Raw genomic sequence first — 27,837 nt, 5'->3', positions numbered from 1 at the left:
GTGTCAGTGGCCAAAATGTTCCGGGAATCACGGTGAAATCGAGGCACTTCTATGATTCGCTAAATTGTGGGCGTTTTGCAATTGCTGCAGCTCTGTTTTGCCTGGAAGATAATTATGCCACCAGTACATTTTTCGTATCAATGAGGCAACACCGTCTACTCCCAAAGAACGCAGGAAAAATGTAAACTCCATGCAAACTGCTATAACTGTTTTGGGCCCTTTTACACTTGGTGTGGTGCGATCTTCAATGATCGCACTGCAGCCAGAAGTTGCACTGCCCTTTACTGCGGTGGTGCGACCAAAACATTAAGGCATACTTTCCATTTATAATATGCCTCACTTCCGGGTATACCGCGCCACTGCAAATGTTACACTTGTATTGGCGAGATTTTTGCAGCAGCATGCAGCGGTCGATGTAACGCAATGCAGTAAGTGTAAATGTGGGCTTAGGGGTCAAGTATTACAAGCTGAGAATTATAACCGCTTTAACTTTGCGCTTTAGTCAATGTTGCCTGAAATGATCTTTCATGATCACTTTGGGTGACAGTTTACCCTCATCACTGTACAGATTTGCTTCTCTGCTCTCTTTGGGGGAGGGGGAACAAGCAGGTTCTGCCGGCCCTACGGAAATGGTCCTGAAATAGTTCTGTTGTGTTCCCCAATGTCGAACACGAGAGTAGTTCTCTTCATTAAAGGAATCTTCAATCAAATGATGCTGCCCCCAGCTCTACTTACCCAAGGCTTCCTCCAGCCCTGGAGGTCGTTCTCTGCACCAGTGGGGACCCCGGTCCGGCAGCTGGGAGTGGAGCTGCGGCGTGGGACATAGTGGTTGCCAGGGGCTGGAGGAAGCCTCCGGTAAGTGTGTGTGTGGGGGGGGGGGGGGGGGGGGGCGTAGCATAATTTGATTGATGATTCCTTCAAGAAAATTTTTTTTATTGCCATTTAGCGGACACAGTTCCCTCCGAAATCCCTAGCGTCCGTCCTCCTTAGGGCCCTTTTCCACTGCCCTGCGCCATACGATTTGATTCCAATTGCTAACGGATCGCAAAACGCAGGGTACAGTAACCCTAATGGACATGGCAGCGGCCATTTCCATTAGTGCGATCACATTGCGTTGCGATCTTGGCCTGAGCGCAATTGCCATCCTGCCGTGTCTTGTATGCGATTGAGCTCTACTATACTAAATATAGTAGCTTAATCGCAATCGCATTTGTGGAAATTAGTTTGAAACGCAATTGCGATCGTGTTTCATAGTGGAAGAAAGCCCTGTGATCTGTCAGGGTTGCGCCGGCCTGTTACCTGCTTTGATTGGTTCAGCTGACAGGATGGACTGGTTCGGGCTGGCAGGACGCAAGCCGGTGTATTGTTTTGTAAACAGCCGAGCGGAGCAGAAGGGGTTAACGCAGGTAACAAATGTGTTTGTTCCTGATTGGAGAAGTGGAGGGAGAGGGAAGAGGAAGCGGCCTCCCCCTCCTGCACACCAGAGGGTTTGTTTTAGGGAGCCAGAAAGGGGAACCCTCTCACTAGCCGGGACCTAAGAGGAACTGTGTATTCCCCTATCTGCTCCTCACGGGGGCAGAGAACAAAGAGCACAGAGGAGAGGGGGGATTTCCAACCGCCTAAAGGTGGACAGAGACCTTCAGCTTATAGTGACACTCCACCTCAGTTACAGCACACCTGAAATGAGAGGGATATTGAGGCTGCCAAATAATCAATTCGACCGGTCTGATGGGAAATGGCATGGTGTGTACCAGGCATAAGCCCTGGACCCTGAGGAATTATGCAGCAGATCAGATGTTTTTGACTGAAGTGTGACTGGAATAGCCACATGCTGGTTTCAGGTGTGTGGTTCAGACACTGCTGCAGCCAAACAGATCAGCAGGACAGCCAGGTAACTGGTACTGCTTAAAAGGAAATAAATATGGCAGCTTCTATAGGTCTCACACCTCGAGTTCCATTTAGAGGTGAGAGGGATATGGTGGCTGACATGTTTATTTACTTTAAAATAATGCATATTACTTGGCCGTCCTGCTGATCTTCTCCCTCTAATACTTTAAGCCAGGAGTTCTCAAATTGGGTGCCGCGGCATGCATCCCGATCCTTTATGCAATACCATCAGGTAGGTAATGCAACTGCACATTGATGTATAATTTGGCTGCATTACCTGCTAGTTAACCTTTAGTCCCCGTGACCATGAAGTTGAACATGAGAGGAATCCCTGTGCCTAATAAGCATCACTAGCTACTTGGAGTGAGTCGTTGCCTGATAAGGGTCATAATGGCATTTCTGTAGTTGTTTTTGCCGAGGGGTGCCTTGAAAAAATTTCAAAGCCATCAAGGGTGCCCTCACCCAAAAAAGTTTAGTAACCACTGCTTTAAGCCATAGACCCTGAACAAGCATGTATTTCAGATGTCTATGACAAATCTGACACAATTTTTTATTTATTTATTTAAGTATTTGTATAGCACCGACATTTTACGCAGCGCTGAACCGAGTATATTGTCTAGTCACTCATCTGTTCCTCAGAGGGGCTCACAATCTAGTCCCTACCATAGTCATATGTCTATGTATGTATCGTGTAGTGCATGTATCATAGTCTAGGGACAATTTAGGGGGAAGCCAATTAATTTATCTGTATGTTTTTGGGGTGTGGGAGGAAACTGGAGTGCCCGGAGGAAACCCACACAGATACCGGGAGAACATACAAACTCCTTGCTGATGTTGCCCTGGCTGGGATTCGAACCGGGGACCCAGTGCTGCAAGGCACCACCGTGCAAGGTTAGCTACATGCTTGTTTCAGGTGTGTGATTAAGACCTTACTCACTAGAAAGATCAGCAAGACTGCCAGGCAACTGGTATTGTTTAAAAGGAAATAAATATGGCAGCTTCCATATGTCTCACATCTCAGGTTCCTTTTAAAGGGGAACTGAAGTAAGAGGTATACGGAGGCTGCCATATTTATTTCCTTTTAATCAATACCAGTTGCCTAGCAGCCCTGCTGGTCTATTTCTCTGCAGTAGTATCTGAATAACACCAGAAACAAGCATGCAGCTAGTCTTGTCAGATCTGATGTTAAAGTCTGAAACACCTGATCTGCAGCATGCTTGTTCAGGGGCTATGGCTAATAGTATGAGAGGCAGAGGATCAGCAGGGCTGCCAGGCAACTGGTATTGCTTAAAAGCGAATAAATATGGCAGCCTCCATATACCTCTCTCTTCAGTTCCCCTTTAAAACAAGATTTACTGTGACACGTATCCATGCTACACAAGTTAGTGCTGTTCTAAATGATCTTCCCATTTCTGTTTGCAGCCTGCTCTGAAGCTTGGTCCACACATCTAATTTTGATTGGTCAATGGTTGGCCGATTTGACCACTTCCATGTACTGTAGTAGGAGAGTTTACCTACACCATCTGCTCATCATTTAGTAGGAAACATTAGGGCAGCACAATGGGCCATAATACCGAAGGTTGATAACTGGGCTTCATTGGAGAATAATTTTTTGTTTATTTAAAGAAAATACCCAGATGTCTGCAGGAATCAAAAATACATTTCACTGTAAGATTGCATCTAAATTGCATTAATGGGAGCCTTTTTAAACAATGCCAGTTGCCCCTGCCACTAATACTTGAATCCGTAGACCCTGAACAAGCATGCAGCAGATCAGGTACTATTAAGGTAGCCATACACTGGTCGATTTGCCATTAGATCGACCAGCTGACAGATCCCTATCTGATAGAATCTGATCAGAGAGGGATCGTATGGCTGCCTTTACTGCAAACAGAATGTGAATCGATTTCAGCCTGAAACCGATCACAATCTGTTGAGCTGCTCCTGCCGCCTGTGACCCCCCCCCCCCCCCCCGTATACATTACCTGACGCTGGCTCCCGGGCGTTTTCTCCGGGCTGCACCGCACCACTCTGTTCTTGCTCCATCCCGGCGCTTCCTGTGTCACTCCGTGACCAGGAAGTTCAAATAGAGCGCCCTCTATTTGAACTTCCTGGTCACTGCAGTGACACAGGAAGCGCCGGGATGGAGCCGGAACAGAGCGGTGCAGCGCGGAGAAGACACCCGGGAGCCAGCGTCAGGTAATGTATACCTGATCAGATTGGCCGCCGCTAGCGACACGCACCCTACCCGCGGGCCATCGAGGGTAATTTCCCGCACGGCGCGATCGACGGACCGATCCGATTTCGGGAGGAAATCGGATCGGCGGGTGCGTTTAGCGCGAACGATTGGCAGCAGATTCGATCCCAGGATCGAATCTGCTGTCGAAACGGCCGCGAATCGGGCCAGTGTATGGCCACCTTACTCAGCTGATTCAGGTTTTACCCGATTAGCCATATGCTTGTTCCAGGGTTTTGACTCACACTACGTATGCTAGAAGATCAACAGGACTGCCAGGCAACTGGCATTGTTTGCAAGGAAATAAATATGGCATCCTCCGTCAGGGCTGTGGAGTCAGAGCAATTTTGGGTACTTGGAGTTGGAGTCGGTGGTTTCAATAAACTGAGGAGTCGGAGTCTGATCATTTTTTAACCAAATCCATAGCCTTTGTAAAAATTAGACTAAGGAGCCGGAAGTCGGAGCAATTTTGGAGTCGGAGTCAGTGGTTTCATAGTCGGATGATTTTTGTACCGACTCCACAGCCCTGGCCTCCATATATTAGTTAGCCATTAAAAACAAATTTCATTTTGAACAAAACTTGTTTAGCTTTTTTTTGTGTGTGTTTTCTACCCACGTATAGCTTGTAACTTGTTTGTTAAACGTTTCCCTTGAACATTTCTTGGACAAGCAGACCCGAGTATGGTTCAGGCCGATGGAATATTTTTTGAAGAAATTTTCTGGCACAGTATAGCAGGGGGTAATGGAAAACAGGGTTAAACGTGGATTCTTGTGTTAAGGACGTTGCCCAAAATAGCGTAGCACCAACCAGCCGCTGCCTTGAGGAATAATGGAAGAGGGGGCAGGTGGTGGGCTTAAGACCTGGCAGGGAAGCTGAGGGCGACAGATTAATGTGAAGGTGACAGAGAGATAAGGAGACAGCAGTAAGGTGACAGATGAGGACAGTGACAGGAGGAGGGCCGTCTCACCGTAGCCTTCCTGGACAATTTGCATCCATTTTCTCTGTTCTGAGACAGCGCGACAAAAACTGGAGCGATGGAGGCCTGGCGGACAACCTGTTACGTCTGAAGGGCTTTCCATTCCACTCCTCCACAGATCTGCCGCTGGTGTTCATTGCTGGCAGGAATATAAAGTGTATTTCATATGTAAAGGACCACTATAATCAAAAAAATGTAAAATGTAAAATACACGTCTACAAGAAACACGTTTCTTCCAGGTTAAATGCGCTATAATTTTCTTTTCTCCTTTGTTCCTACCACTTACAGTACGCAGTCCAATTCTGACTGATCTGATTGGACTAGTCCATCTCCACATGGGGGTTTCTCTGGGTTTTCTTTATTTACTTACTGAACTGCAGTTGCTCAGCCCAACTGCCAAATAGTTCGCAAATGATTAGATCTTTGTACAGATCCTTTACAAGGAGTGATTTTGTAAACCATAAAGGAGATGCTGGGAATCCCTTATGAGGAGATATACTGGTCCAAAAGCTGTCAGATCTGTCAGAGTTTTACTGACTACTGTAAGCGACTGCAACATAGGAGACAAGTAATTTATAGTGCGTTTCTATGGGTGAAATGTATGTCTTGTAATGTATGTGTACACGTGTATTTTACATTTTTAGCCATAGTGGTTAAATAAGACCTCATCCCATATGGAGGATTGAGATAATATTTTGGTAAATTCACTTCAGCCCAGTAAAATGGTATGTAATATATTTTATGAATCTCTAAGCCATTTTAAGATTGGCAATCTTAATGTGTACCTTAAAGGGGTTCTGTGGGGGGTGTTGAAAATATAAACAGACACTTACCTGGGGCTTCTTTCAGCCCCCTGTAGCAGTAATGTCCCACGCCGTCCTCCGACCCGCCGTTCCCCGCCGCCAGCACCGGGCAATTATTCATCTAACAAGACGAATAATGCGCGCTCCCGCTCGCGTCATCGGAAGCTTACTGCACAGGTGCAGTACGAAGTTTTCTTGTACTGCACCTGCGCAGTAGGCTTCCATTGACGCGCGCGGGAGCGAGAGCCGCAGTTGGATGGCATGACGCGCTAGACCGGCGGCGGAGGGCGGTGTGGGACATTACTGCTACAGGGGGCTGATAGAAGCCCCAGGTAAGTGTCTGTTTTTATTTTCAACAAACCCCACAGAACTCCTTTAAAATTACTGCTGGGACTTGGGAAAATTACATAACTTACTATGTATATGCATCATGAAATAAATTACACTATTCCTCACCCGAGTTCTCATATCACTTCCCTTGGAACTGCATGTGTAGCAGCCATTAGAACTGAAAGTCTGACTGGTTCTGAGTTGGCAGGGGGAGGTCCTTCCCACAGGAGAGGGTAGTGCTATGTACACAGTAGTGAAAGTGATATGAAGCAACTGCAGTTTAAAAGGTCACATGATACACCCTCTTCCTGTGGCAACCGCTCCTGATCACAGTTTAAAGGACCGTTATCGCAAAGCATTATAAAATTTAAAATACATGTGTACACATACAAATAAGAAGTATGTATCTTCTAGAATAAAATGATCCATACATTACTTTTCTCCTATGTTGCTGTCACTTACAGTTAGTAGTAATCTGTCAGAACCGACAGGTTTTTGACTAGTCCATCTCTTCATGGGGAATTCTCAGCATTTCATTTAATCTTTACAAAAGCACTTCCTGGAAAGGATCTGTACAGAGATGCAGGCTGCCCCTTCTACCCGTTTTCACACTATTCTGGAAGTTGGTATGAGCAACTGCTGTTCACTAAGTGCTTTTGAAAATAAAGAAAACCCTGAGAATCCCCCATGAGCAGATGGGCTAGTCAAAAACCTGTCGGTTCTGTCAGATTTCTACTACCTACTGTAAGTGACAGTAACATAGGAGAAAAGTAATTTATAACACATTTTACTCTGGGAGAAATGTACTTTTTATTTATGTGTTTTTGTCTGGGTTTTTTGTATTTTACAATTTTCATTTTTTCGCGATTGTGATCAAGGCGCGGGTCTTTTGGGTTTGCTGTAAAAAAAAATTTTTTATATATACGTGGAAATTACATTTATAATTATGGATCTGCAGCTGAAATTCATGTATTTAACAGGTACGTATGAGGCAATGGTGAATGATGCTACTATGTAACACAAGTAAACAGTTCATGACCTGCTGGTAATCATATACGGTATACATGCAGCTCTTTGGGGTTGATGCAGTAAATTGTGTTAATATGGGCGTGCCCAGACATCTCACGATAATGTTACTCTTACTACTGGCACGGTGTACCGTGAGTTATGCTATTACAGCGACCTGTTAGTAGCTCACGTTACCATAGCAGTGGTCTTGCTAGTACACCGGGTCGCGGTAATAGCATAACTCACGGTACACAGTGCCCGTAGTAAGGGTAATATTGCTGTGCAATGTCTGTGCATGGCAATATTACCACAATTTAGTGCATCAACTCCAATTCCGACAAATAACGAATTCCCATCCTGCATGCCTAAGGGCCCTTTCACACCAGAGGACTTTTTCGGCGTTTTAACTCCACAGCCGAAGTTGGCGTTTTCCAAGGTAAAATGAAAGTCCATAGACTTTCATTTTACCTTTCACATCTAACTCAGCGTTTTGGAGCGTTGCGTTTCAACGCTCCCAGGAGCTTTTTCAGGGCTGTTTACAGCCGAAGTTGGCTGTTGGCGTTTCAATGATAGTCAATGGAAAATGCCAACTTCAGCGTTTTCAAAGCGTTTTCAAAGCTTTTTACAGCTGACTTGTTCACTTATTTTTATAGAAGAAAAAAAAAAATACGTTTTCATATGAGCTGTAGAACGCTTTGAAAACGAAACGAAAACGCTATGTATTGGCGTTAAGCAAAAGGCTGAGTTTCAGCCTTTTCTACCGCAGCCTCTAGTGTGAAAGAGCCTGACTCTTTCCCAAATTTTATATTGTTAAAGCAAACCTGAAATGGAAAAGAAAAAAATGGTCAGGCAGACGAATCCCTAGTATAGCTAGCTGGGCATGGTGTCCCCAGTGTGGCCAGGTGTCGCCCATGTTGACAGCAGCCTTTACTCACCTCCCAGGCTCTAGCGATGAGCAGCTCTAGGCCCCTCCACTCTGGTCGCATCCTCGCTAGGCAGCCAGTCCCCAAAGGGTTAACAAGGCAGCATGGTGGTGTAGTGGCTAGCTCTCTCGCCTTGCAGCGCTGGGTCTCTGGTTCGAATCCCAGCCAGGGCACTATCTGCAAAGAGTTTGTATGTTCTCTCCGTGTCTGCGTGGGTTTCCTCCGGGCACTCCGGTTTCCTCCCACATTCCAAAAACATACATATAAGTTAATTGGCTCCCCCTAAAATTGGCCCTAGACTACAGTACTTACACTACATAATATAGACATATGGCAATGGTAGGGCTTAGATTGTGAGCTCCTTTGAGGGGCAGTTAGTGACAAGATATATATATATATATATATATATATATATATATATATATATATATATATATATATATATATATATATATATATATATATATATATACACTGTACAGCGCTGCGTAATATGTCGGCGCTATATAAATACTAAATAATAATAATAATAATAATCACTGGCACACCTGTGATTACTACCTGATCACTTCTCTGAACCTCTCGATATGCTTCTCTGGGAAAGAAGCCTCTTCGCATGACTGTCAGCCGTTACTAAGGTGGGAGTGATCCCCCACCTCTGTGTACGCATGCCTACATCTCCTCAGATGAATAGAATACCATCTCCTTGTGGAATTAATGTGCCATTGCAGTAAACTTAGAAATTCTGTAGGCATGTGAAGGAAGCAATACATTTTGCTTCTGCTTTGTGCAGATTTATAAACTAACAAACAGAGAATGGAGAGATATTGGTTTCTTTAACATCAAGCCCTATACTGTTGCCATGGTTTCCATCAAGTTTCCTTAAAAACATATATAGGGTGTATATAGAGAGAGAGAGAACCTGCACACTGAAATAGAGAGATTTAGTTGCGAGATGACTTGTACACTGATGATACGCGATGATATCCGTTGCATGCTCATAGACTGCATGAGTGATAAGTAACAGTGGTTTCCGGCTGCTCCAGTATACAGACACAGTTACTGTATTACACATTTACATATACAGCAATGACACTGCAGAAAAGGATTAAATTGGACCTGAACTCTTGCACAGGACAGAAAGAAAACAGAGAGAAATGCACCCTGTATGTATTTAGAAAGTCTAACTACCCTTCATCTGTGACTAGTCACCACTGTAATTTCATCTCTCAGCTGCGTCAGCTGGCTGCCTAGGCAGGCAGAGCAGCTAATTCTGTAAACACAGGATGCTAACCCTATGTCTGCTTCCATGAAAGCCGGAAGTAGACACAATACAGATTTATTGCAGGATTTGTATCAGCTGTATCAAAAAATGTTTTTCTTTAAAGGACCACTATTGCAAAAAAAGTAGGCAGTTAAAATCTGACAGAACTGACAGGTTTTGGGCCAGTCCATCTCCTCATGGGGTATTCTCAAGGTTTTCTTTGTTTTCAACAGTATTTCCTTTTCGGTAAGGGGTACATTTGCTTAGGTATGACTCACAAAGGGGTATATGTGCTCAAAAGGTTGAGATCCACTGGCTTAGAGTGAGCCAGCCCTAAACAAGTGGGCCCCAGGAGGATCCGGGAAGACTCTGGGCTGTCTAGAGGCCTCCCACTGCTGAGGCAATGCTCATTTCTTTATATTTTTACTTCACTCTCTTTAAAGCGGAGCTGAGCTTAGAACGTCCTCTCTGCTTTATAAGATAAACAACAGCAAAATAACCTTTAAAGAAAAACATTTCTTTGTTACAGTTGATACAAATCCTGCAATAAATCTGCAGTATGTCTACTTCCTGCTTTCATGGAAGCAGAGATGTGTTAATGTGGATGACCCTGCTGTGTTTGGGATTCCCACACAGGTAGACCAGCACGAGGGGTTTATTTGTTTTGTTTTTTAGATTTATTTATTGTATAAAACAGTCCTGGCTGTCTTACAAACACCAGACTCCACTTATAGAAGGGGATACCACCTCCTACACAGGGCTTACTTATACCTGGTGCAGGGAGTCCAGCCCGTACCATGCAAGGGAAGGGACGGGGGAGAGGGGAAACCGGCTCACATGGTCTGACCCCCACACACTAGAGTTACTGGAAAACATATTGCTAACTCAGAAGCCCCGGAGAGAATCCCCACTGAAGATATCTTTACAGGCAGATAGGGATGATCCGGAGAACTCAGACAGCCTGGAGAAAATGGAGAAAACAGAGACAGTTATCACAGCAGTCTAGCCACGCAGCCTTCACATCTGCAAATGTATGAACTATATCATACAACCATAGAATTAACGCTGCATAAAGAGAAAGTCTGGCAAAACACTATGCACTTTTTTGAAAATTTAAAAACGAACCTCCTGCAGCAATAGTTTTCTCGGCAACCTGCAGATGCCTGCTCACTCCCAGTCTGTCTGATCCACAGTCCCCTTTGCTTACATGAGCATGCAGGGAGGAGAGTGATTGGTGTGCCAGTTGAAGCCACACCTCTCTGCTCATTGATAGCATGTTAGGGCTGCTATTCCTTGGTAGGTAGGCATGGTTTTAGACTGATTGTGGGTTTTTCTTTCAAGGGGATCTAGATGGCTTTATTTTGTGCAAAAAATATCTAGCATCAGTGTCGTTGCTGCGGCTTTCTGCTGTCTGTCTCGCTGCTATACCACTCATTTATCTGTCTCCACTTCGCATGCAGACCCCCTTTATGGACCAGAGCAGTTTTGACATTTTAGCTATGTCACTATTTAATCAGCAATAACTTTATCCCTGCTTATGACCTAAATTAAATATACATTTTTTTTTTTTAAGACAAACTAGACTTTCATTGTATGGCATTTTCCCCTTGAACATTTTTTATGCATTTTAATGGAAAAAACAAGAGAAAAGAGAAAAAACACATTATTTCTCACTTTTACCAATTCCAGTTTAAAAATAAAAAGAGCTACTGTAGATAACACTTTTTTTTGTTGTTGTTGCTATTTCTACAGTTTATTGCAAAATGTAGATTATGTTCCTGTCACAATATATGGTGACTATATTTGATTTTGAAATAATTCTACAGTGGGTATTTTTCACTATGAACTGAGAAAATAAAAGTATTTTTAATGGTAAAAATCAATCTTATTGGCTCTAGGAACACATACGGTATTCCAATTCACCAATTAGGCCTAGTGCACACCAGAGCGGTTCGGCTGCGGTTTGCGATCCGCTTGCGGGTGCGGATCTGCTTGGGTAATGTATTTCAATGGGCTGGTGCACACCAGAGCGGGAGGCGTTTTGCAGAAACGCATACTACCGGGCTGCTGCAGATTTTGGATTGCGGATGCGTTTCTGCCTCAATGTTAAGTATAGGAAAAACGCAAACCGCTCTGAAAAACGGCACTTCAGAGCGGTTTGCCGGCGTTTTTTGTTACAGTAGCTGTTCAGTAACAGCTTTACTGTAACAATACATGAAATCTACTACACCAAAAACGCTTCACAAAACCGCAAAATGCCAGCTGAAACGCTACAGAAAAATAAGAAAAAACGTTTCAAAATCTGCGGATCTGCTACCGGTTTTTGGTGTGCACCAGGCTATAGTGCTGCAGCAGATAGTGCTGGAGGTTTTGCACAGGAGCCCAGCACAGCTGTGCTTCAACTGCAAGACGTATATCTACGTCCTCGTGGCTTAGATGAAGTCACAGAGGACGTAGATCTACTGTAGTGGTGGAAAAAGTGGATACAAATTGATGTCCAAAACAATCACCAGTGATTGTTCTGGACAACAGTAATCGAGCCATCTATATGACCTTTAAAGTGAACCTAAAAATGTAATGAAGTGTGGGGATCTTATAAGCTTTGCAAAGCATTTACTGCTGCTCATAACCTCTGATGCCCTTCCCGTTCCCCATTTTGACAGTCCAGGAAAGTTCACCGGGGTCGTGAAAGGGCCCATTTGAATTGGACATGCACAAATTTTCAACCACGCATGCCCAGTATTCGCGCACGCCCAGTGAAAGGAAGCGCTCGTGCAAATCTCCTTTACTTCCTGAAAGAACCCCAGAAGCGCGTCCAGTTTCTGAGATCATGCCTGCCTAGCTTGAATGTGCTCGCCCAAGAGGATTCTACTGCCCAGGTAGTCACATTTTAAAAGCAACCAGAAATTATATAGATAGATAGATAGATAGATAGATAGATAGATAGATAGATAGATAGATAGATATATAGCTATATATAGATATATAGCTATATATAGCTATATATATATTATATATATTATATGGTAGTGTCTGCCCATTGTAACATCTTTCCTCTCCCCGATGTACATTCTGAAATTTATCACTGGTGGTGACATCTTTAGTACTGGCAAGTGATCTCTGCAGAATGTTCGTTACTGAAAGTTCTAAGGCCAGTACAAAGACATAGCTGGTCTCCCAGAATGCTCTGGGTGGGGTCAGCAATTAGCCTAATAAACAGCCTCAGTGGGAGGGCGGGGCTACATACCAATATCATACGTCCCAACTTTTTGAGATGAGAAAAAGGGACACTTAAGCCATGCCCCTGCCACACCCCTGCCACGCCCTTACCATGCCTCTAGTCACGCATACCATAAAGATTTCATAAGAAACATATGTTGTTTAATATTTCAAACCACACTGGTCCTTTCTATGCTGGTTCATTTACCTTCATAGTAACATTTTAAAATTAGTAATATATCAATTTAAAGGTTGGGAATAAAGTTTAGAGTCAATCAAACACATTTTTAGTAGAGAAATATATATATTTACATAGAAAGAGGGACAAAGTCCTGAAAGAGGGACAAATGAGGGTAAAAGAGGGACAGAGGGACATGGCTCCCAAAAAGGGACTGTCCCTCCGAAAAAGGGACAGTTGGGAGCTATGCTATATACAGCAATATATCGCTTCAGGAAGTGTTTCTGATACTGAAGCCAGGATAATTACTATAAAAGTGGGTATCCTGAAGAGTTTACTGCATTCTACCGTATGTCACTATAGGGCCACTTTAACTTGCATAGTGCTGCTTTGTGTTATAATTGTTTATTAGCATACTTGACATTTGTTTAAAGAAGCTTTTGTAACAAGAGGGGGAATATGTGGAGTTCATACATCAGACCTGTAGATGGCACTGCTATACTTGTTTAATGTGTAAGATTATCTAGACTGTTGTGGGTTGTTGGTTCCTGTTATACCCTGGCTAGGACCATGGAGTGAAGACACTGCTTATGTAGAGAGCTAGTGACTCCTGTAAATAAACTTATTTTCAGTTATCCTGCCTCTGTGACTTCTGAACACAACAGACCACCAGCAGCAAATGAGCATGCAAATTCCTGCAGTGTAAAAAACGAAAGGAAACAATGCACACGTTTAGGCAGATCAATAATCTACATAGCGGGACAGCTATACAGGCTTTAAAAATCTATCGTCTGATTCAACCGATGACACACTCCTCTGAGTTTTGGTTTATAACATAAACTCTGTCTAGCTCCCACTCGAAACGGTCATCCAATTTGGAAGAAAATAGCCAAACGAAGCCGCCGGGAAGACTATCAGTAGAGTATCAGCAGTAGAACCCCTAACATGCCAGCATTTATTTATACCAGCCTGCAGACTGCATAGGTCCAGGACTGAAGTGAGTGTCGAATTTAGATCAAGGCGCTTCGCAGGCTCTTAATGATTGGCGGGGTCTTCCTCCACTTAGCGAGCACTTAATGATTGGTGGCTCTTCCTCCGCTTCACGGGCTCTTAATGATTGGCGACCCTTCCTTGCGTTCTCTTAATTATTGCTGCAGCGGAAGGGTTAATTGTTGTCATCTCAGAAGGTGCAGCACAAGGGCAGATTAGGAGGATGCTGCATGAACAGATGGTCGTGGAGAGGATGGCCTGTTGGGGAGGGAGGGGGGGGGGAGAGAAGCCACTAACCCCCTTCCGGAAGGAGAAGAGGGTATACCTCCTGTCACCAGATGGAGGGGACTGAAACCCATTAACCCCCTCGCTGCTGAGGGAAAGCAACCCTTACCCAGCGGAGACGTGTACATACTGGTGGTGAGCATTCTCCGCGGTCTGCCCGCTGTCTGTAGCGTCCATGTTCTGGCAGCGCAGAAGACTGAACAATTCTCGTCCTTACCGAACCTCACAATCCGCTTTCAGCTGAGGTCGTTATAAAGATGTGCACTGATTTTTGAGGGAAGGGGGATCTGATGAAAAATAAAAAAAAAAATGAATGAATGTGTTATGAATATGTACTTTTATTGTACAAAAAATACACGCGTTTTGAAAAAAACTAATTAACTTAGTGGTCGATTAACAAAACCTACCTCACAAATGACCTTTCCCTCAACTATCACAAGAGATTATTATTACTGGTTTTTTTTTATTATTGTTTTATGCCTAGTACACACCATGCAATTTCCCTTCAGATTGACAGTCAAATCGATTTATTTCCAACAGGTCCGATCTGATTTCCGAATTCATTTCTGATCAATTTTGTATTAAAGTGATCGGAAAATCGATCAGAAAAAAATTTGGAAATCAGATTGGACCTGTCAGAAATAATCGATTTGACTATCAATCGGAGTAAATCGAATTGTGTACTAGGCATCAGATCTATATAATTCATGGATTTGTATAGTTTATAAGATGAACAGATAAGGAGAGATAATTCGGTACTATTCCGTTAGCCAGGCGCATCCACTAGGTGGCGTTAATTACTATTACCCCTCCAGGCCGCCATGGATAGTAGGGAAAGATGTAACTCTAGTGGAGTTTTATCGCCACCTAGTGGATGCGCCCGGCTAACGGAAAAGAACAGATAATTCATAGGGTAAACAGATAAGACAGTGAGAAAAAACAACTAAGGATGGTTAATGAGATGGTAATAACCCCGTGTTGATGCAGGATTATGTAGATTTTGGATGCAAATTTTGCATGCAAATTTATTGTAAGTCCCTTGAAAAGAAATCAATCGAATCCTGCTGAGGAAAAATTTGATTGGTCCCTTTTCCAACTGCATAAATTTGCAAACAAAATTTGCATAATTCTGCATCAACTCGGGAATTATTTGAATCTCATTGGCCATCCCTAGAGGCTGGGTTCACATGTGACATAGCGTGAAAGGCTGCGTTTTATGTCATGTTTTATGTTATTGCTGTGTGCTTTTCATCAGCATTATTACTGCGTTTTTGGTACGTTTGCAATGCGTTTTGCGTGCGTTTTAATGCGTTTGCGGTTCGCATGCATTTCCATGCATTTATGCAAATCACTTGGAAGACAACAGGAAGCAAAAATACAGCAAAAATTTTTGGGGGGGAAGCAAACGCATATAAAAACGCATGGAGAACGCATGAAAAATGCATACCATTGCATTCCCATTGACTTTCATCATGTGCGTTTTGGCAGATTTCCTATATATTACGCAACAAAACCAGCGTTTTCGGAACGCATACTGTAAATCGCAGGTCTCTGCATTTTTTTCCGGCGTCCCATTGACTAACATAGCTGCATAAAATGCAGCGTTTTACGCAACGCTAGTGTTTCTGCTGTGTATGCACCTAGCCAGAAACGGCTAGAAAGCTACCATCGAGTAGAGATGCACAATAGCACATAACACTGAAGGCATGTTTGCACAGTGCCATCTTGTGGCTGTTTAGAATGCACAAAGTCTCAGCATGAAAGCTGTTACTCATGTGTATTCCAACAATAGTGGCATTAGACTGTGAACCCTGCTGAAGGAAAGTTATTAGGGAACTGTTGGATGTTCTTTGCAACATACTGCAAAATAAAGGTATAGTCATTAATAATAATGAAACCAGGTGTATCCTGTTTCTTTCTAGTTGTTCCCTGTAAAATCCTGTGTCAGATACACCCCAGACTCCTAATTATCCTCATCTGTGCTGGTAGTGTGTATGTAAACAATGTCAGTGGCAAATCCCACACTTGCCGGGTTTATAACTACTGCAGAGTGATGAGCACTTTTCTGGTACGAGCCAAAATCCATTCGTCTGCAGTGAGAGGGCGAAAGTACCCCGATTCAGCAGCGGATGTCTGGGAGATTCTAGGTCAGATCTGCATGCTTGTTCAGGTTCTAGGGCTCAGGCTGCTTTCACAATGGGACGTTACAGGCGCATGTTAGAGCAGCCTGTAACGCACCCCACCGCACAGTAATGAAAAATCAATGGGCTGTTCACAGTGCCCACGTTGCGTTACATTGTAACGCAGCACCTCAAGATAACGTACTGCATGCAGTACTTTATACGCGGCTAAGCCGCGTTAGACTGCTTGCACATGCTCAGTCATGTTGGGGAGGAGGGGAGAGCGGCCAGGCACATGGCTAATTAATATTCACTGCACTCAGTGACGTGCAGTGTTTACTTTCTGGAGCGGCCGCTCTGTGCGGTGATTGGCTGGCGGGACCACGTGATGCCGCATGCGTCCAAGAGTATGCATCACAGACGCCAGAGTGAGCTGCACAACGCGGCTCAGTCTGACGTCCACATCCAGCACCACCCGGCATTGCGTTAGAGGCACGTTATGCGACCATAACGTCCCCTAAAACGCAACGTCCTGGTGGGAAAGTAGCCTCAAAATATTAGAGGCAAAGGATCAGCAGGACAGCCAGGCAATCTGCATTTGCATTGTTTATTATTATTATTTTTTTTTATTTATATAGCACCAGTATCTTCCATAGCACTTTACAGAGTACAAAACAAATAATGGGGACCACAGATGCACGAGACATTCAAAACTCTGTACAATCCAGGACATCCAGCTATACAAATACATACATTCTTTTACACAATGCAGATTGCCTGGCTGTCGTGCTGAGCCTCTGTCTCTAATGCTCCTAAAGCGGCCATACAGCTTTAGAATTAGCGGCCGATCAACCATCGGATTTGATGGTTCAGCACTGCGTAATATGTTGGCGCTTTATAAATACAATAAATAATAATAATACATAATGGATGTGTGGTTTCTGACATCACCAATACTTGAAAGGTGCTCATACATCTAGCAATGTTCGGACAGATCTCTGATTGAACCTGATCAGAGAGTAATCTGCTGGCTGGCCATACACCGCAGGCCGATTACCGATCAATTACAGCGTGAAATCTTTCGTGAGTCGGCCTTCGCGACGCGGCTTTTGCTGCTCCCGGCCGCTGTCCCACCAAATGTTATATGTCCCCCCGGACTTCCGCATATGCGCCCCCACGTGGTTGCTAGTGGTATAGCACGTCTGCTGAGTGTGTGATGTCATGTAGGGCCCGAATTCAGAAATTGTGCCCTGACGGTGGGCAGGTTAAGTCTAACTGCACAGGCACCTGGGGGCATTAGGGGGGACAGCGTCTGGGGGTTTCCATCTGCATTCGTTGTTCGCGATAATCGCACACCGCTACCACCCAATCGAGCATGTCGGCCCAAGATTTTCCAGCATGTGCAATTGCTCCATGTGACTAATTTCCACCTGAAACTGTTTAAATTGTCGATTGGGCATGCTCTTGGCGGTACCGATTTTCATCAGATTCAATAATAATTGTTGAATCTGATGGTCGATCGGCCCCCAGGTCTATAGATGTGTGGCCCTCTTAGGAGTTTAAGAGGCAGAGACTCAGCAGGACAGCCAGGCAATATGCATTGCTTAAAAGAAAATAAGTATGTTAGCTTCCATGTGTTCACTTTAATTACTGCACTCCCCAAATTACAAGCGGTTGTGTTAGGAATGGGTTAAAGGACTTGCAGGGTTTTTTCCCCTCTTTGCTGGCAGTGGTTAAGACTCACAGAGCGGAAAAAAAAATATGGTTTCACCCTGTCGGATAGCAAGACGGGGGATTTTGATGATAAAGTGACCTTCTACCCACCCCCACGTCTTATCGTCACCAGTGTGTGACACCGGGAAGGTCCCTTTAGGGGGACTCTGAAGGAGGGGGCTAACCAAGAGGCAAGGGGAAGGGGGGGATGGTTACTGAGTCAGTGGTAGCTGCTGGTTGAGATCTACCATCTATGTCTTTCTGTTCAGATGGCGTTAGATTATGGCCCTTCCTGCTGTAGCTCTGCCTGGTCGCCCACGCTGTGGTCTCTCTGTACATAGGTGATATAGTCTATAAATACCACCGAGAGGCCTGTGAGAGCTAACAGGTGCTCGGACAAAGCACACCGCGGGCTTCCACAGGGCGTGTGGGTGACAGGGGGTTCAGGCGGCATTTCCTGATCGCCCGAGACTGTAAAGGCCGCACTATTTTTATATGCAGGTCATGGAACATCACTGTCAATTAATTCTACTAAAAACATTTTGTAAATAATAAAGTTGCAGATTCTGCAAAACATGTATTAAAAAGCCTGCAGCTTTAGTGAACAGATCCGCGTTTGCTCCTCAGCAACCTGCAGCTGCCTGCACCCCTCCAGTCAGGCTGTGGCCACGCCTCCTTAATAGAAGATGAGAGCCATGATAGGCTTTTAGGCGGTAGAGGGGGTGGGATTTTGGCTGTCAGACCAATCACCCTCCCCCTGTAAATAAAAAGGGGAGTGGTTCATACTGATTAGGTGGCAACAAGCAAATATATAGAGGAGGAGATGAGTGTCTATAAATTGGGGCAGCAGGTATTTTCTATTTTTTTGTTTTTAATTATTTTTTTACAAATTGTATTTAAACTTGTGTTCTGTTAGCTGTGTATGAAAATTGGCACTGGAATTAGGAATTGAAAGAGAATGGAAGCTGAGAAAAATATGGAGATTACTATTGCTGACCTGGTTGCCATGTGTCTCAATCCTATCCAAATACTGCATTACTGTTGCAGAAGCAGATCATTTTCGATCAGACTGGGGTATTCTGATCGCATCAACTGTTGCACGGGGAACAAGTGTATCTAGTCTTATGAGACCAGTATGCTTGCCGGTGCCTTGTCTCAGCCGGATTGCTTAACGGCTACAGATGAACGTCCTATTAGCAATAAGAGACGGCACACCACTGGCTGCAATGATTTTGCTGTATTGGATGAACAACAGGAGATCTCCTGCTTCTCTTCCTCCTCACCTCTCCATAGTAGAGACATGCTGCTGGGCGGAGCCTAGTGTGTACCTATCTGCAACATCTCCTCATGGAGAATATCATGAATGGCAAATTAACTGCCAAAAGAGTAAAATACCAGCCAGCCTACCTACTCGCTTGCACACTATTTTGGCAGTTATATTTAGCAACTGCTGTTCAGTGAACACTTTTGAAAGCAAAGAAAACTCAGAGAATCCCCCATAAGGAGATGGACTAGTCCAAAACCTGCCGGTTCTGTCTGATTTTAACTGCTTACTTTTTTTGTCACTGGAGTGGTCCGCTGAAGAGCTGTTGACCATAAGCGGCATCAGCAATGTGTTGCACTGCACTGGAAAAGTGGGATTGTTGTGGTATACTGTAGTTCAGTGCGATGCACAGTCCCTTGTGTGAAAAGATCCTAAGGGCCGGTTCACATTGAGCTTATGAACCCAGCGCATCCGCTCCTGCACTGCGTTCCGCTCCGTCAAGGATCGTGCATGTCGGGAATGTCCGCTCCAGTGAGCGGAACGCAGGGAGCGGAAGGGAGCGCAACGCAGCAATGTGAACTTTCCCATTGGGAAAGCATTGCTTCCGCTGCTGCGTTCCGCTCATCGGAGCGGAACGTAAGCTCAATGTGAACCGGCCCTTACTATAGTACATCAGATAGCCATTTCTTACATAAAATTATAGTTCTCTGATATTTTATTTCCATTGTGCCTTATTCTGATAAGATCACAAAAGCCTCATACGTACGCTACATATTCCTCAGTTGAGAGGATCACTGCAGAATCTGGTGCGTGAATGGCTGTCCACAGGAAGTGGACGAGGCAGAATGGCAGTCCACGGGAAGTGGGTGTGGCAGATCACTAAACCACAAGGGACAAACCAGCAGCATTATTTTTACTTACAAGCAATGCATGATGACCCGTGACCATACATGGCCTATCCTCCCACCTACCTTTTCCATATAGCAGCTCGCCTGTAGCTGAACAACATGGCTATACAGCCCTTGTTGACAGAAATATTGCCTCAAAGAGGCAATGTAGTGACATTGAGTAGAATGTAAGGGCTGGTTCACACAGGCTTCTGCTGAGCTTCTGCTCAGCGTCTCGTTCAAACACTGTGGTTTTTTAATTCAAGAATGCCAGGGTTTAACAGCTAAGCTTTTAATGGCTTTTGAAGGCTTTTAAAGGGAAGGTTCAGGGACTGTTAAAAAAAAAAAAAATCCGCATCCACTTACCTGGGGCTTCCTCCAGCCCGTGGCAGGCAAGACGTGCCCGCGGCGCCGCTCCGCAGGCTCCCGGTGGTCTCCGGTGGCCGGCCCGACTGGGTCGGCCACCGGAGACCACCGGGAGCCTGCGGAGCGGCGCCACGGGCACATCCTGCCTGCCACGGGCTGGAGGAAGCCCCAGGTAAGTGGATGCGGATTTTTATTTTATCCCTCCCTGAACCTTCCCTTTAATGGCTTTTGAAGGCTTTTAAAGAGAACCCGAGGTGGGTTTGAAGAATATTATCTGCATACAGAGGCTCGATCTGCCTATACAGCCCAGCCTCTGTTGCTATCCCAAACCCCCCTAAGGTCCCCCTGCACTCTGCAATCCCTCATAAATCACAGCCACGCTGCTGACAAACAGCTTGTCAGAGCTGGCTGTGTTTATCTCTATAGTGTCAGTCTGCTGCTCTCCCCGCCTCCTGCAGAACTCCAGTCCCCGCCTGCATCCCATCCCTCCCTGCTGATTGGAGGGAAGGGATGGGGGCAGGGACCGGAGCTATGCAGGAGGCGGAGGAGCAACTGAGACTGACACTACAGATGTAAACACAGCCTCACAGCACGGCTGTGATTTATGAAGGATTGCAGAGTGCAGGGGGACCTTAGTGGGGTTTGGGATAGCAACAGAGGCTGGGCTGTATAGGCAGATCCAGCCTCTGTATGCAGATAACATTCATTAAACACACCTCGGGTTCTCTTTAATGGCTTTCAGGAGAGTGTTGCATTTTCAGGGCTTTTGGTGGCTTTTGCAGGTAGTATAGGGAAAGGCTGGGCTTTTATGGGCTTTCATTGGCTTTCAGTGGCATTTGCTGGCTTTCAAACGCCTTCTAGAAGCTGCATGTTGCTTTTGAGATGAGACGAGACTCCAGGATCAACTGCCAGGCTTTCATGAAAGCCTGCAAAAGCTTGTACTAAACACTCCCATTCACTTGCATGGGGCAGCGCTAGATCCCTGAAAACTTATAAAACCCTACGTTTAATGCCAGCAAAACATCCATGTGAACCAGCCCTTAATTATTCAGGATACCCACAGTAATTATCCTGGTTTCAGCATCAGAAACACTTTCTACATCTATATATTTCTGTATATTGGTGTACATAGCCCCACCCTCCCACTGATGTATAGTAGCCGTGGCTGATTAGCTATGCGGAATCCCTCCACCCAGAGCATTCTGGGAGACCAGTTACTATTTGTACTGGGTTTAGAACTTTCAGTAAACAAACATTCCACAGAGATCACCTGTCAGATGACAAAATGTCCCCGCCACCTGTGATAAATTTCAGAATGTAAATCAGGGAGTGGAAAGATTTTACAATGGGAAAACACCGACTAAATAATGTATTAATGGATATTGCAAAAACAAAAAGCAATTTGATTAATTACGTTATTTTCACTTTAGTTGTCCTTTAAGGATCAATCAGAGCTCGTTAACGGTAACAGTAACACAGTGTTCATATCAAGACTAAGTAAGGGCTGTTTGACAAAGCACCCTAATTTTCTGCATTTTGTCATCCTTTTCCTATCGCTTGCCAGGTATATAACCGAAATCATGCAAGTATGTTCACATGAGCACAAATGTCCGCCCTGCTGCATATTTGGAGTGTTTGTGCTTGTGTAGCGAGTATAGGGGCGCAGGCAAATCACAAAGTAGATTGCAGTGCTATTCCGCAGCTTATTTGCTATGCCGTTCGCGCTTATTGCTGCTCATTTTCATCCACTGTTGCTGAGAGTTCTCTAATCTGTTTCATCCTACAGATTGTACAAAATGAATCCACGCCCGTCTTGTGGCCAGAAATCCGCAGCTTCACAGACGCACGTATCGTGATGGCGAAAAGGTACAGTGAGGAGCAGCTGTCATGTACAACTAGACAACTAGACAATAGGGTGATTAGCCTGCCATAGTTGGAGTTCTTCTTTAACTTGCATTTATTTATTTTTTCTGATTTCTGTTATGCATAGAATGGAGAATACTTAGAATGTGATACGCTCATAATTCTGTTTTGCATGCAAATTTAATAAAAATAGTATGCAGTTTGGAATTGGCCAATCAGAATCGACAGGAAGTGCAGGACAACTGAAGTGAGAGGGATATGGAAGCTGCCATATTTATTTCTTGATAAACAATACCAGTTGCCTGACAGCCCTGCTGGTCTATTTGGCTGAAATAGTGTCTGAATCACACCAGAAATAAGCATGCAGTAAATCTTGTCAGATCTGACAATAATGTCAGGAACACCTGATCTGCTGCATGCTTGTTCAGGGCTCCAAAAGAGGGACTGTCCCTCCAAAAGAGGGACAGGTGGAAGCTATGCGAACCTCCCTTATGGAGAGATTCATTTTTCATACTTTCATTTATAGGTGCTCTTGTCCAGAGGCGTATCTAGAGGGGTTCAGGCATGGCTCCTGCCATGGGCGCCACAGCACCATGGCTGCCCCTTCCTCCCTCGTGCTCCACCTTCATACTGAGGGATGCCTCTCAAGTGTTTGTACCTGCTCTTATACTGGAGGACATCTCTAACTACCTATACTGGGGGAGGGGGGCTACTTATACTGGGAAGACACTTCTTACTACATATACTGGCAGGGCATTCTAAAGTGGGGGCTACCTATATTGGGTGAACTATCTTTGACTAACTATACTAGGGTGCTACCTCTGGTTACTTACACTTGGGGGGGGGGGGGGGGGGGGGCTCACTCTAGCAACCTGTACTGGAGGGGCTACCTATACTGGGGAGACTTGTATCATTGCAATAAAAGAAGCTGTTAATATGGAGCAAGTTTGTGTGACCAGGGGGAGGGGGCACAATTTCAGTGTTTGCCATAGGGGCTATATTACCCAGATACGCCCCTGCTGTTGTCTGTGAGTTTACATCACTTCCTGCCTAGTCAGGAAAAGGCAACATTTCTCCTCATGTAAAGGGGCCCATACACTCAGCCGATTTTGTGGCCGACCGATCGATCAAAATCGATCGATTGCAAATCGGTTGGCCAATCGACCGATCGACAGCCAATTTCGATCGATTTCGATGGATTTCCATCAAACTGGCAGGGTGGAAAATCTAGGTCGATCTGATGAGATTGCTTATCATTTTGCATTGGCCCTAATGGAAATCTGATGGCAAAAAAATGCCATCAGATCGAATTTCAATAGATTTCAAACTGAAATCTGTTGGAATTCTATCCTGGTAAAAAATGTTCTAAAAACACATGAGATAGATCATCAGATGCATTTCTTATCTATCTGCTGCTAATCTGACGAGTGTATGGGCACCTTAACAGAGAGAACAACACATTTGTGCAGAGTGATGAAAGAGTAAAAATAAACAATATGGGCAGCACGGTGGCGTAGTGGTTAGCTCTCTCGCCTTGCAGCGCTGGGTCCCCGGTTCGAATCCCAGCCAGGGCACTATCTGCAAAGAGTTTGTATGTTCTCTCCGTGTCTGCGTGGGTTTCCTCCGGGCACTCCGGTTTCCTCCCACATTCCAAAAACATACGGATAAGTTAATTGGCTCCCCCTAAAATTGGCCCTAGACTACAGTACTTACACTACATGATATAGACAAATGGCAATGGTAGGGATTAGATTGTGAGCTCCTTTGAGGGACAGTTAGTGACCAGATATATATACATTGTACAGCGCTGCGTAATATGTCGGCGCTATATAAATACTAAAAATAATAATAATAATAACAATGATCCCCATCTCCGTTTTATTGCTGTCCAGCGCTTCCTGACCCAGAGACCATCACACTTTATGATAAAGCCACAAGGCTCCATGGGGGTCCAAGAAACAGGAAATGAGGGGAAATCTTTTAATCTTTTTAACAGTGACACACCTCACAACATTCCCCCACTCCCCCCCCCCCCCTTTTTTTGTACCATACTAAAGTAAAAAAAAAATGTGTATTGAAATTGGATTTTAGTGTTTAATTTGCACTTCGGCCTAGTGCACACCGGAGCGGTTCGGTCGCGTTTTCAGATCCGATTGCGGATGTGGAAACGCTAGGGTAATGTATTTCAATGGGGTGGTGCACACCAGAGCGGGAGGCGTTTTGCAGAAACGCATACTCCCGGGCTGCTGCAGATTTTGGATTGCGGAGGCGTTTCTGCTTCATTGTAAAGTATAGGAAAAACGCAAACCGCTCTGAAAAATGCTACATCAGAGCGCTTTGCCAGGCGTTTTTGTTACAGAAGCTGTTCAGTAACACCTTTACTGTAACAATATATGAAATCTACTACACCAAAAACGCTTCACAAAACCGCAAAATGCTAGCTGAAACGCTACAGAAAAATAAGAAAAAGCGTTTCAAAATCTGCTAGCATTTTGCGGATCTGCTAGCGGTTTTTGGTGTGCACCAGCCCATAGAGGACGGTTCTGGAGGGTTTGGACAGGGGTGTGTGTGGAAATGGCTAAAGTCATAGTGTGTGCGTGGGAAAACATTCCCCCATACCTCAGGACAATAGGTGACATAAATACTGCTGGGGGAGGGGTGTGCGGCTAATTAACACCATATCCTTAATTTCTAGCTGTAAGTGATTTGGGGGAGGAGGGGGAATTAAAGCATGGCCTGGCCTAATCCATTTGTGTTCCATGTTGTGGGATAAGGGGCGGGGCGGCTTCTATAAGGGAGAAAACTAACTATCACTCTCGCGGCTGGGAATGAATGATGCGGAGTTGCTAAAGGCGCGTACACACGTCTGATTTTTCCAAACCACCAGTTGTTTAGACCGGTCGTTTGGATGTCAAGTCCGACTTGTGTACAGCTGATAAGGTTTTGACCGATCCACCAAATGGATTTGTCAAAACCAGTGTTATCAGCTCGTTTGTACACAGGTCTGACTTGACGTCTGAACGGCCGGTCGTTTGGAAAAATCAGACGTGTGTATGTACCTTTACACTCATCCAGTAATATTCAACCCACTCCTTATCCCAAACCATTGGGAAAAATGATTCCCCCGACTCACCATATATATATTAGCAAGACCATAGTATCAAATCCAAAATGCCAAACCCCTCCCCCCACCTACCCGTTATCCCTTTCCCATGGTTCAGGGTTTGCATGGTCTCCCCCGTGGCTGTGTGGGTTTCCTCCAGGCACTCCTATGTCCTCCCACATCCCAAAAACATACAGATAAGTTAATTAGCTTCCCCCTAAAATTGGCCATAGAATACGATACATACACTACATGATACATACACAGACATATATGACCTTGGTAGGGGTTAGATTGTGAGCCCCTCTGAGGGACAGTTAGGTGACAAGACAATGTATGTACAGCGCTGTGGAAGATGTTGGCGCTATATAAATACTAAATAATAATGTGTTCCCTTATAGGAATTTCATGATTGCGATCCCACCAGTGTGGATGAGGGGGGGGGGGGGGGGGGGTGTTATATTTGGGTAGACAGCAGCTGGGGGTCCTGTCACATTCATCGGTTGTCATGATATCTCACGCCGTTACTGCCACCTACCCAATCGACCACGTCTGCCCCAGTTGTTTCAGCATGTTTAATTATTTAGTATTTATATAGTGCCTATAGTCACTAACTGTCCCTCAGAGGGGCTCACAATCTAATCCCTACCATAGTCATATGTCCATATATGTATCATGTAGTGTATGCATCGTAGTCGAGGGCCAATTTAGGGGGAAGCCAATAAACGTATCTGTATGTTTTTGCGATGTGGGAGGAAACCTGAGCACCTAGAGGAAACCCACGCAGACACGGGAAGAAAATACAAACTCCATGCAGATAGTGCCCTGGTTGGGATTCAAACCGGAGACCCAGCACTGCAAGGCAAGAGTGCTAACCACTACGCCACCATGCTGTCCAAGATTGTGGTTAATCAATACATTTTGGGTCAAAATCTGTAAAATTGTCGACCTGGCATGCTTGTTGCGGCCCCTTTTTCAATCCAGTTCAACAAAATCGATAGATGTATGGCCACTTTTAGATTTCTGGAGGGTGAGATCCGATTGGCTGCTCTTTGCACACCGCCTCATAAAACAAGCTTGCATGTGCCTGTTGGCCATATAGGTATGTAGGTCTCTCATCTACATGAAATCGCACCTCGGTGAATAGGTGGCGTTTGTCAGGGCATACTGTCATTTTTTTTATTTATAATGTATCTCGATAGGGATTGTCAGGAAAATAGGGCAGTCCTGCCAAGCAGCCGAAGAGCGTCCATTTTGTCTAGGTAGACCCACTCCTGTCTGTCCGCCGCCTTTGTCTCCTCACCTATCTCTAATGTGGATACTATCTCTCATCTTCTTTTGTGCTAAAATCCCCTTGTGCTGGCTTAACCCCCCACCCCCCTTTCCTCCTGGCACAAGCCAGTGACAGACACCAGCTAATTGTATTACACCCCCCCCCCCCTCCTTATTCCTCACACAGACATGGTGGTGACGGCTGGCATTCGGAGGGTTAATCTATTTTCCATTCTACCTTCCCCCATTCTCTTCCCCTCTCTGACCTTTCCACTAATATCTCTCCTCTCCCTCCTCCTCCCCCTTCTTATCTCTCCCTGGGGCTGTTTTTCCCCCTCTTCCCCTCCCCACCTCCTTGCCTGCCTCCCTCCCTTCCTCACGCCTTAGTTTCTATTCCTGGTCTTACTTGCTGAGCTGACCCCCTTCCCTTGTCAGCCAAACCCGCAGTTTTCTCGGGAGGGGGGCAGCATGGGCCAGGTGGGGGGTACGGGTGGTTGGGGGGAAGGAGTTGGCACAGGGAGGAAGCCGCAGCCAGGCACGTAATTCGCCCACAGAGCGAAGGAATGAGCGCCTGGCTGTGGTGCCCGTCTGAGCTGGGCGAAGCGTGTCCTCGCTGGCTGCAAAACAGAACGCGCGTGTGTTTTATGTACGTACAAGCAGGCTTCATAACAGCAGCACCCAGTCTACCACCAGCTATAACGAGCGACCAATCAGATCGCGCTGCCGGGGTCCCTGAGGGGATACGAGAAGCTGACTCTCCAGAAACCACCTGTAACTGAACTGTCAATATTCGGGGCGCTGACCTCTTCAAAGGGGACCTGTCACATGCAGCTAAATACTGTTTTCTGACTCCCAGTCTTATTAACTGAGGAGGAGGTGCAGCACCGCAGCAAAGGTGAATGAGGAGGAAAAGTAGCCATACATCTAGCAATTCTGCATCAGGCAATTAAGTGATCGACTTTATTGGACGATCGTCTACAGTGGTCAATTAATACTACAAGCACTATCTTATGCGATTCACCTTCACTACTCGATATTGTGACTTACCCAGATATTGGTCAATTATTGTCGATCGCTTACACTGGAACACGCTCAATTCTCTCAGTTGGTCGATTGGGCTTCCAAATTTGCTAGGTGTATTGCCACTTT

General features: G+C 45.1%; 1 protein-coding gene across 6 annotated transcripts in view; it reads left to right on the top strand.

The window, feature by feature from the left end:
* Positions 1 to 27,837, top strand: part of ZBTB46 (zinc finger and BTB domain containing 46) — a 215,531-nt gene that overhangs the window by 31,142 nt on the left and 156,552 nt on the right. For 5 of the 6 annotated variants that reach the window (XM_068262362.1, XM_068262360.1, XM_068262361.1 and 2 more), the window contains exon 3: positions 22,237 to 22,316. The gene's annotated coding sequence lies outside the window, so the exon portion shown is untranslated. Of the gene's footprint in view, positions 1 to 14,102; positions 14,236 to 22,236; positions 22,317 to 27,837 lie in introns of those variants that run through there. The other variant, XM_068262363.1, reaches the window with a different exon arrangement.

This window comes from Hyperolius riggenbachi, chromosome 12, assembly GCF_040937935.1.
Source record: "Hyperolius riggenbachi isolate aHypRig1 chromosome 12, aHypRig1.pri, whole genome shotgun sequence".
Classification (NCBI taxonomy): domain Eukaryota; kingdom Metazoa; phylum Chordata; class Amphibia; order Anura; family Hyperoliidae; genus Hyperolius; species Hyperolius riggenbachi.
The sequence above is the reverse complement of the archived record's forward strand: the minus strand, read 5'-3'. Positions and strand labels throughout refer to the sequence as shown.